The following is a 9,169-nucleotide window of genomic DNA, read 5'->3' on the forward strand; positions in this document are numbered from 1 at the left end:
TCGATTTAACCATGATATTTTGGAGATTTAGCCTACTTCCTGTTGTCAAACAGCTTCTATTTAGGTGAATAATTATTTCCCAAAGTTTCAGTTATGTCAGTGGAATCCAACTAAAATATAGTCAGGATATTAAAAAGGAGACATTTCTCCTATTCATTTTATTTTTCTTTGCAAACAGTATTTACTCAGATTATCTTTGTCTCCTATTGGAATCAGTTCAATAATCTAAAATGCTTTTTATTTAGAAAGTAAAAACAGAACAGATCTGTATGGATCAAATGCTATTTAACCGCTCTATATAGTGTATTTGCACAGCTTTTAAGTCCAAGTTATTTTTGTAGATCTCAGCCTCTGAGTGGATCCTTTTACTTTGCCTCTTGGTATTTCCTTCCTGTCTCTTCTTTGTCTCCTCTGTGTATTTATCAGATGGCTCAGCGCCCTGGATGAATTAATAAAGACTTGAATTAGATTTATTTGAACCAAAACTTTAAATAAGAAGAAAACTTATTAGAACTTATTGTTTGATTCTCAGAATCTGAAACTTCCATTAAAGGTGAATAAATATCTAGGATGAAAAAGGAGAAAACATGTAATCTGTAAATTACTCTATAAAAGCCCACATGGAAACAAAATGCCATCACAGTTTGCTGATGTGCTGCAAAGTAATTGTGCACGCTTTAATCTAAACACAGGCGCTAAAATGAGACCAAGACCTGCATCACATCCTGTCCTACCTGTCGACTGAAGGTTTAAAATGAGATGTTTATCGTGCTTTGCTACAAGCTTTTAGCGTGACACAGATGCACCCAATGTGCTGCTGCTATATATTTCACCTACAGCGTGACGTCTGTCTGTTAACTGTGATAATTAGACCACAGATAAGGATGTATGAGCACAAATATGTCTTCATAAGCAGAGCTGGATGATAAAAACCTGAACTGTAGAGCTATCTGCTGCCAATTACTAGTCTGTGTGTTGAATCAGATGAGTTTTTACTATCAAACTGTTTTTTTTTCTAATAAAAGAAGTATCGTAGAGTATTGTATCGCCTGAGTAAATATTCATACAGCTAATTTGTGAAGGTCACAGTGGTTACCACAAGAACATTTTCTCCTATCGCTGCTTTTTCAGACAGAATACAGATAATAAAACATCACCAAGAATTGCTTCATTTTAATTCATGCGGATTTTTGGAATATTGCTATTTTTCGGATGGAATTTGTGAGATTTGATCCTAAGATCTGGTTACAAGTATAGAGGAAGATAAATGATTATATTCAGCTTGATTAGCACATTTTATGATTAAACTGAAATTATTTCCTTTCACAATTTGTTGCATTTTCCACCAATATAGTATAAAAGAAATACCCTTATCCCCACTGGGGCACTAGTTGTGCAACTGGAGTGTCAACATTAGCTGCTTATAACGAGAGGAATGCTTTTAAAACAAGACCAATAAGGAAATAAGAACCGCTGCTGGTGGGTTGTTTGAATACAGCTGACAGCAGGTAGAAGTTTACATGTTTACTACAGACCGATGAAGATGACAACGGCGGCTACTCGGAAACACAAAGAATACGGGTTTCAATACAGAAGCTGTGGAAGGGATTAAGTTTTGAAATTACTTTTTTTAAACACCGGCATGAAGAGGAGCAAGCCTCCCGCTTTTTCTCCCTGAAAGATTTCTAATTCCTCTTTTAGACAGATCAAACCTCGGTCCATCAAATAGGAGCCTGTCACCATTCAGTATGAACTGCCGATTTGTTAAGAAATGTGCAAAGTTAGAATTCAGGACCAACATCTTTGAACAGTACAAAACTATCGGCATGTTAAAAAAAAAGTTGAATTGGTAACAAACAACTAACCTGACTCCGCCAGATGGATTTGCTCTGCATATCCATCTGGAAACCTTCCGTAGAAGTAATTTTGGGAAGGGGTGAAAATACTGGTTAGCTGATTGGCCTATGTTGGTGATAGACGGGCCAAATAAACCAATCAGATCAACGAAGCATATGACGTAACAGAGCGACGACGAAAAGTAGCCAATTGATAGATCAAACTCTTGCCGAAACCAGACGGGAGAAGAGCGTCACACCTCAACCCGCCTGAAAGCCAACACTGATTGGACGTTCGTTTGGTGAACGGCTCCAAATTTTCTTCAACGGAGAGTCTCCAGACTGATTAGCGAGTGAAATCTTGAAAGCTATCAAGATCAGTATGGTCACACGAGGCTAACAAACAACTTCATACAGTTGAAATAAAAATCCAAAAATGAATCAATTCGTGGCTATCCAGATCATCTGTCATCTGTGTGGAATCACAGCAAAAGGGACACTGCAATAAAGGCTCCCTGGTCGGAGCAAACTTAAAAGTTTTTGATTTATATGTAAAAGATCACTACAGCACATCCCCTCTGACTCACCAGCCCTACAAAGAAACATGGCGGCTTTGGTAGCATCATGCTATGGGAACGCTTCGACTTCAGACTGGGGTGGACGTTTACCTTTAAGTATTACAACCATTTTAAACATACCACTAGAGCTATAGAGGATGGGTGTAGTTTAGAGCTGCACAGTTTATTAATTAACGACCATCATCAAAATATGAATTAGCGTAAAATCTCTAACAGAAAGGACGGCTTGGTTATAATGTGTGGTCGGTTATTACAGCTAAAGCACCTTTTCATTCTCTACTGGCTGCTGCTGTATTAAAGCTCAGGATCGATAAGAAAACGATGGGAAAGATAGAAAATAGGTAAAACCTGAGAGAAATAAAAATAACAGCAGAGTGTAAAACAATAATTTAAAGAGGCCATGTTTTCTAAAGTGTTGCAGTTTAAGTTTAAACCAAAACCCATTTGAGTTTTAATGTCACAGTTTAACAAAAGTTTAGATAGATATGAAAATCGCTGTTTGCCTTCCGTAGATAAAAGCTGAATCTCTGTCAGATGGGTTAAATATCAAAGATGTGAAGCAATCAACAAGTTTTAGTCACAACTTCAAACTCCATGGATTCCAGGATTGAAAACAAACATACACCACACTTTTCATTTTATTAGGTGCAACATTTAAAGAAAAATACGCTTCCATTTTGATCGTAGAAACTCTTTATGTGTGAAGGAATCTAAAACCTAAATCCAGAAAATGACTTTTATCTGATTAAGTAAATAAAAACTGAAGCAGGAAAACCTGCAAATTCAGTATTTTATAGAAAACTGGTTTTCTTCATTGTATCTTTTCCTGGACACTTCAAAAATAAACAGATTTACTGTTCTGGCAGAAAATCTGCTAAAATGTATGATAAAAAAAAAAGAAACAGGAAGATTATATAAAGTGTTTCTGGGGTGAGTTGTTTGCAAATTCATGTCATCTAAAGTCTGTGACTCGATGCCCTTTTACCTGATAGAGGTCAGAATGTCAGCAATGAAAATGTTCTGTAGATATCTGCTTCTAAAAAATTAAAATCAGGTGTTTTCCTAATATTGAGCAGACCCGTTTAGTTCGAATCTTACTTTCTAAAGAATTGTTGCTCTGTGGCACAAAGAAACTCAGCTTTCACATGGAATAAATCTTTTTCTTTTCCTAATATTTGAATAAAACTAAACAAACTCTTGAGCAAACCGATAAATGAAGCTAATGTGGCTGAATAAATGCAGGAAAAATAAAACGGAAAGCTGGAGGGAAATATTTACAGTATGTCACAGCCAGCTATGATGTGCTAACCCTAAACGTTGTTGAGCTGTTTTATCAAACTGTGTCTAAAGCAAAGCAAGCTCTTCTTTACATGCATTTTTTTTTAACCTTCTGAAATGCAGTTTATCATCCAGCTCTGTTTCTTACAACAGTGAGTGTGTTTCTGTCAGATTTAACTTGCACATTTGTTTCCGAAATGTTGATGCACCAGTCAGTCTCAGCAGATCAGCCTGATTTTCCCTGATTGTCTCTGTTCAGGAACCGGCAGTTTAATTACCCCTACTGGAAAATATGAATCACAACGTAAATAAACAAGCTTTCTGTATTTTTTTGTTTTGTTTTCCTAAATCTCAATTTGTCTGTATGTTACTGTATTAATTGCAAAAAAGTAAAAAAAAAACAAACCTACTGGACGTTGTTTTCCAAGTTAAAAGCCGTTTCGCTTCCCATCCAGGAAGCTTTTTCAATTCAAAATTCAATTAATTTTGAAAATTTCACTTTTGAATTGAAAAAAGCTTCCTGGATGGGAAGCAAAACGTCTTCAAACTTGGAAAAGAAGTCCAGTGGTTTTATTTTATTTTTTTTACTTTTTTGGAATGACTGAGAATCTTCTCCAGCATCTTAGTTTATTAACAACAAAGGTTCATTTATTCATCAGAATGTTTCCTACATGAATGGAGATAATTTTGCAATTTTCCCTTCATCCTCTGTTGGACTCATAGCCACTACCTCTATAAGGGACAGTTTTTACTGTTATAATCAGTGTTTTTTTTAACATTACAATACTGATTTCAACAAGGTTTACTCAAATGATTATGTACTGTAGTCCATCAGAGGTGGGAGGTCAGGGGTCAAAGGGAAGGAAATGATCAGTGTTCAGCAGTCAGAGCTGCTCCGTGTATCTTTACTCATCAGTGGCATAAAGTTGACTTGACATCAAAGTGAATGTTAACTGTTTCCTTACTTTCATTTCCTTTAGTTAATGTTTGAAATGTCACTAATGTAATGTTCCTGTAGACATAACCTGTACTGCATTGGTTGTTAACACTGCCATGTTATGAAATAAAGTCCTTTTGGAAGGCGCCGCCTCAGCGTCTACACCATGCTGTTTTATGTCTTACCTGTAAAGAGCTTGGTTATAATAAAAGCAGCTGGGTGTGCTACTTGGCAACCATCATCTTTATGAGTTAAAACATGTGAAGAATTGCAGAAAATGCACATTTTCTCTGCTAAACTTATTAATTAAAAGGTACCTTTTGGTAAAGGTCAAGTTTTTGCTCTACTTGCATCAAATGCATCAAATTTTAGAATATTTCTTCAGTTCTCCTGATTCTGTATCCTACATATTTGATTTATTCATATTTGATCTGTTTTGTCTCAGGTAAAATTATTATTTTTAGATCCAACAGAATAAAACACAAAATTAAATTAAGAAAAAGGTTCTGTGAAAGAATAAAATTATTTAATTAAGGCAGCTGTTCTGTTAGATGAAAAAAATAACATTCTAAGTCGTTATTGCAGCCCGTTGTTTTGTGAGAAAGCTAATTGTCTCCCTAAGACTAATTTTTAAAGCATCTCTGATTCTGTGTTCAGGCTAAACTGAGTATCTCCACAGGAAGCAGTATCTGTTAAATCATTAGTAAGGAAATCAGGAATCCAGACTTCACTCTTGTTTTTCTGCTGAGAAGAGAGGCAGCTCCAGTAGTTCTACCTGAAAACTTAAGTTAATTTCAATGTTTACAACTTAAAACTGAATTCTGGTCGTTTCAAAGTGAGGAGATGTTTGAAACCCAAATATTAAGCAAATAGTAACTCAGAACATAAATTAATCCTTATATCTTTTTGGATAATTTTATCATTCCTTCTTCAAACGTAACTCTTAAGCAGAAATGATTGATTTATAATCATAAACTTAACATTGATTATCTGCTACAGACATGACTGAGTATCTTGAACCCCGTCCACAAAGTTCTGCTGATATTAGAATAAACGCCTCCCTACGGCCTTTTTCTGGGCTAAATTTTTATATTGTTGATTTGATTTTTCACCAGTTAACTGTTTTATCTCCATCATCTTCTAGTAATTATTTCTTATTGGTCAAGCATCGTGGAAAGGGAAATGTAAGTAAATGGATAAATATGAAGTTCCACAGAGACACTGTTAGTTGTGTTCTATAAAATAACAAATAAATCTACTGGACTTGGTTTCCAAGTTTGAAGACGTTTCGCTTCCCATCCAGGAAGCTTTTTAAATTCTAGTGGATTGCGTTTTTTTTTTTTACATTTTTGGAGTGACTATGACCTGGATAATAAATAATGTAATGCTTGTTATTATGGGAAATCCCTCAGCGCCAAAGTTCCTCCATCATGTAATACTGAAAGTAGAAATCTCTGTTCCTCTGTCTCTCTTCCAGTAAATATTTGGAACTCTTTGAAGTTATTAAAGGTCAGCTTTCTCATACCAGAAATAAAGAACAACGTTGATATAATAAAATAGATCAGTTCTCCAGTAAAACCAGGATAAAAGCTCACTTCTCCATTTTGTCCTGAGTTCAGACTACTACATGAATCTTTAGCTAATATTCAAAACAATTTTAGAGAAGAATGTGGAACATGACTATGAATTTAGAACTGAGAGGAGGAACTGTTACAAAGGGGAATTCTTAGAAGATGATTCAGGAGGGAGGCAGACTTTTCTCCACTGATGCTGCTCAGCCCAGTGGTGTGAAAAAGGTTTACTGGACCTGCAGATATAAATGATTTCAATAGAATCTCTATAAAGGATTAATAAATTATGAAAAAACCCAAGAGTTTCAACTTTCAATCTGGAAAGGGTGAAAAGACATTCTTAAGCCTTGAAACATAATTATACCAAATTAAGAGACTTCATGTAAAGTTGGAAAAAACACGCCTTAGTGGTGAACCTCTGCAGAAGAAGACAGTAAAACTAGTCCGACTTAACTAAATTAAGGCCAGAGTTTAAGATTTAACGAGGCAGAGCAGAATGCTGTTAATAGGAAGTCTTCTAGTGGAAATGACTTAAAGGTCAATGTGGGGATTTCGACATAACTTCAATCATTCCAAAGAAATATTTGTCTAAAACACTATTTTATTTAAAGGCGATACAAACAAGCACAATGACATCTTCCTGCAGCAGGGCTGAAACATCAGAGACACTCAGTCTCACTGCAGCGCCTCACTGCTGCTGGAAGCAGCCAGCAAACATAAGCAATCATCTTTTAAAAAAGAAAATGTCAATGTCAGGTGCTGGCTGCGCTAATACTACAAGCTAATGCTAGGACACTGCTCTGCAAAAAATCTAAATCTCAATAAGTTTTTTTTTCATAATATAAGTGCATTTTTTCTTGAATTAAGGAACTAAGTGAGACACTTTGCCAATGGAGCAAGACTATTTATTATATTATAAACTTATTATAAACTATTATATTGTCTAATTAAAAGTACATATTATAAAAATACTCATTCCATCTTATTTACCTGCTCATATTAAGGGTAAATACAAATAATTTAAGACATTTTTACTCATTTTTAGGTCATTTTTGCAATGTGATGTTTGAAAGCAAAATTAAGTCGCCCAGTAAAGAAGGCGAGACTAAATCTGGACTGAAATCCAGATCAGATGCTCTAGTTCAACCTGAAACATGTTCAGGAGAGCGAGGCCAAATTACTGAAGGTAGCAAAGAATCAATGGCAGCTGCTGTTTAAGCTCAACTAGTTACTAAACCTAAGGGACAAACACCATCTCACATAGATCATCGTTTGTAAGGCTTTTTTTCTCTAATAAAAAAGAAAAAAAATTTTTCCTGCTGGAAATGAACCAAAATAAGGAGTGAAAACACTTTTCCACAGCACGGTCCATGTTCTCTAGGTTGTAAGCCTCAGTGGCTTTACCTGGTGGGATGTTACCCACGATGCATCTTGATGTGACATCAGATCCACCTCAGCAGGTGTCCAATCCTCCGCCCCGCCGTCCTGACATTTACGCCGTCCCAAACATGAAGCCTTCTCTGTTTACTGAGGACTGCAAATGTGACCTTTCTTTATTTAATTTATTTTAAAGAATATTGAAAACAGCAAGGGTTCATATTTTAAAATGACAACCACAACAGACAATATACAACAAAGAACATTTTAATGAAACAAAGCAAACAAACCAGAAAACATTTAACAGCTTCGACAGGGTCTGTTTGATTTCCTGTGTTTAAAATCAGAGAATATCGTCACACAGCTAACATTCTGCATAACGACAGCAGACTGTTACATCCTTGGACTACAGTTACTGACGCTTTCATTAAATGCTAATCTAGTTTTCTATACTCTGTGGTTTGGGCAGCTTAGTTAGAAATTCAGCAATAGATCCTTAAAACTTCATTTCCTTCTATAGTCACTGCTGAAGCCAAAAAATGTATCCATTCAAAATACATGTTTTACCATAAGGTTCATTCTGTGCTTTTTAAGGCCAAAAAATGGATTCACCTCAACCTCATGTCACAGCTGGACCAAAGGGAAGAACCATTTGTCCCAGGAGCTTTAGAAAGTAAACAGAAGACCGTAAGATAGTTTTCCTCTTAACCTGCCAAACTAAGGGCAACAAAAAATGAACAGAACTTAGGTGAGCGCTGCTAAAAGCATGAGCTTCCTGTTAATACAGTCCATCAGCTGATAAATGAGTAAAAGTGGCACTTGGATCATCTGGTAACCTCAGAACACTTTGTCTTCTTCTACAGAAACAACAGTTTAAAGGGATGTAAAGATGCAGCGTCAAGATGATTGTTGCTGCTGAACCACCTTAGTGACAAAACACTTCCTGTTCTGGTAACCTCCATATTGCTACATCAGAAAAAAGTCACATACAGCAAGATTTCCTTCATCTTTGACACCTGATCTTTCCACTCAGAAGTCTCACGTTTCCCTTTTGATTCATTCTTATGCTACGTTCAGACCGCACGCAGCAAGAGCAGCAGAAACGCGCATGCTGCTTCATTTTTGATGCTTGTACAAGTTAAGTTCTGATGCGCAGCTTTGCTGCTCTAGCTGGTTGGGAGGAGCTACCCTATCCTTTCTTTGCCTGTAAAAATGGCAGCTATATTTGCTGTGATCAGTGGGTATAAAGTAGTTTTAATATGTTTTTAAGTGATAAAATCCACCTGAAAACTTCATCTGTGCTGTCAGTTCATCCAGATTACCATCCTGCCTTCAAATATTATTTCTGTCAGACCCCCACATACCGGCGGTGCGCAGTCACTACCGCGAAGAGGCAGTTTTCATTTCCGTAATCGGTTTTCATGTCCGTAATCCAAACTACAGGCACCAGAACAATGAAAGAGAGCCTGTTTTTAACGGCAGATTTCGGCATTTTAAGTTAATCTAGGCGTTAATAAATGTTTCGTCGGAGTGATCACAGCGATCTGCATCAGCAGCGATGTGTCTGTCTCCCTGCCCGCTCCCAGATCAGCT

The sequence above is a fragment of the Cyprinodon variegatus genome, unplaced genomic scaffold (genome assembly GCF_000732505.1).
Source record: "Cyprinodon variegatus isolate N-32 unplaced genomic scaffold, C_variegatus-1.0 Scaffold360, whole genome shotgun sequence".
Taxonomy (NCBI): domain Eukaryota; kingdom Metazoa; phylum Chordata; class Actinopteri; order Cyprinodontiformes; family Cyprinodontidae; genus Cyprinodon; species Cyprinodon variegatus.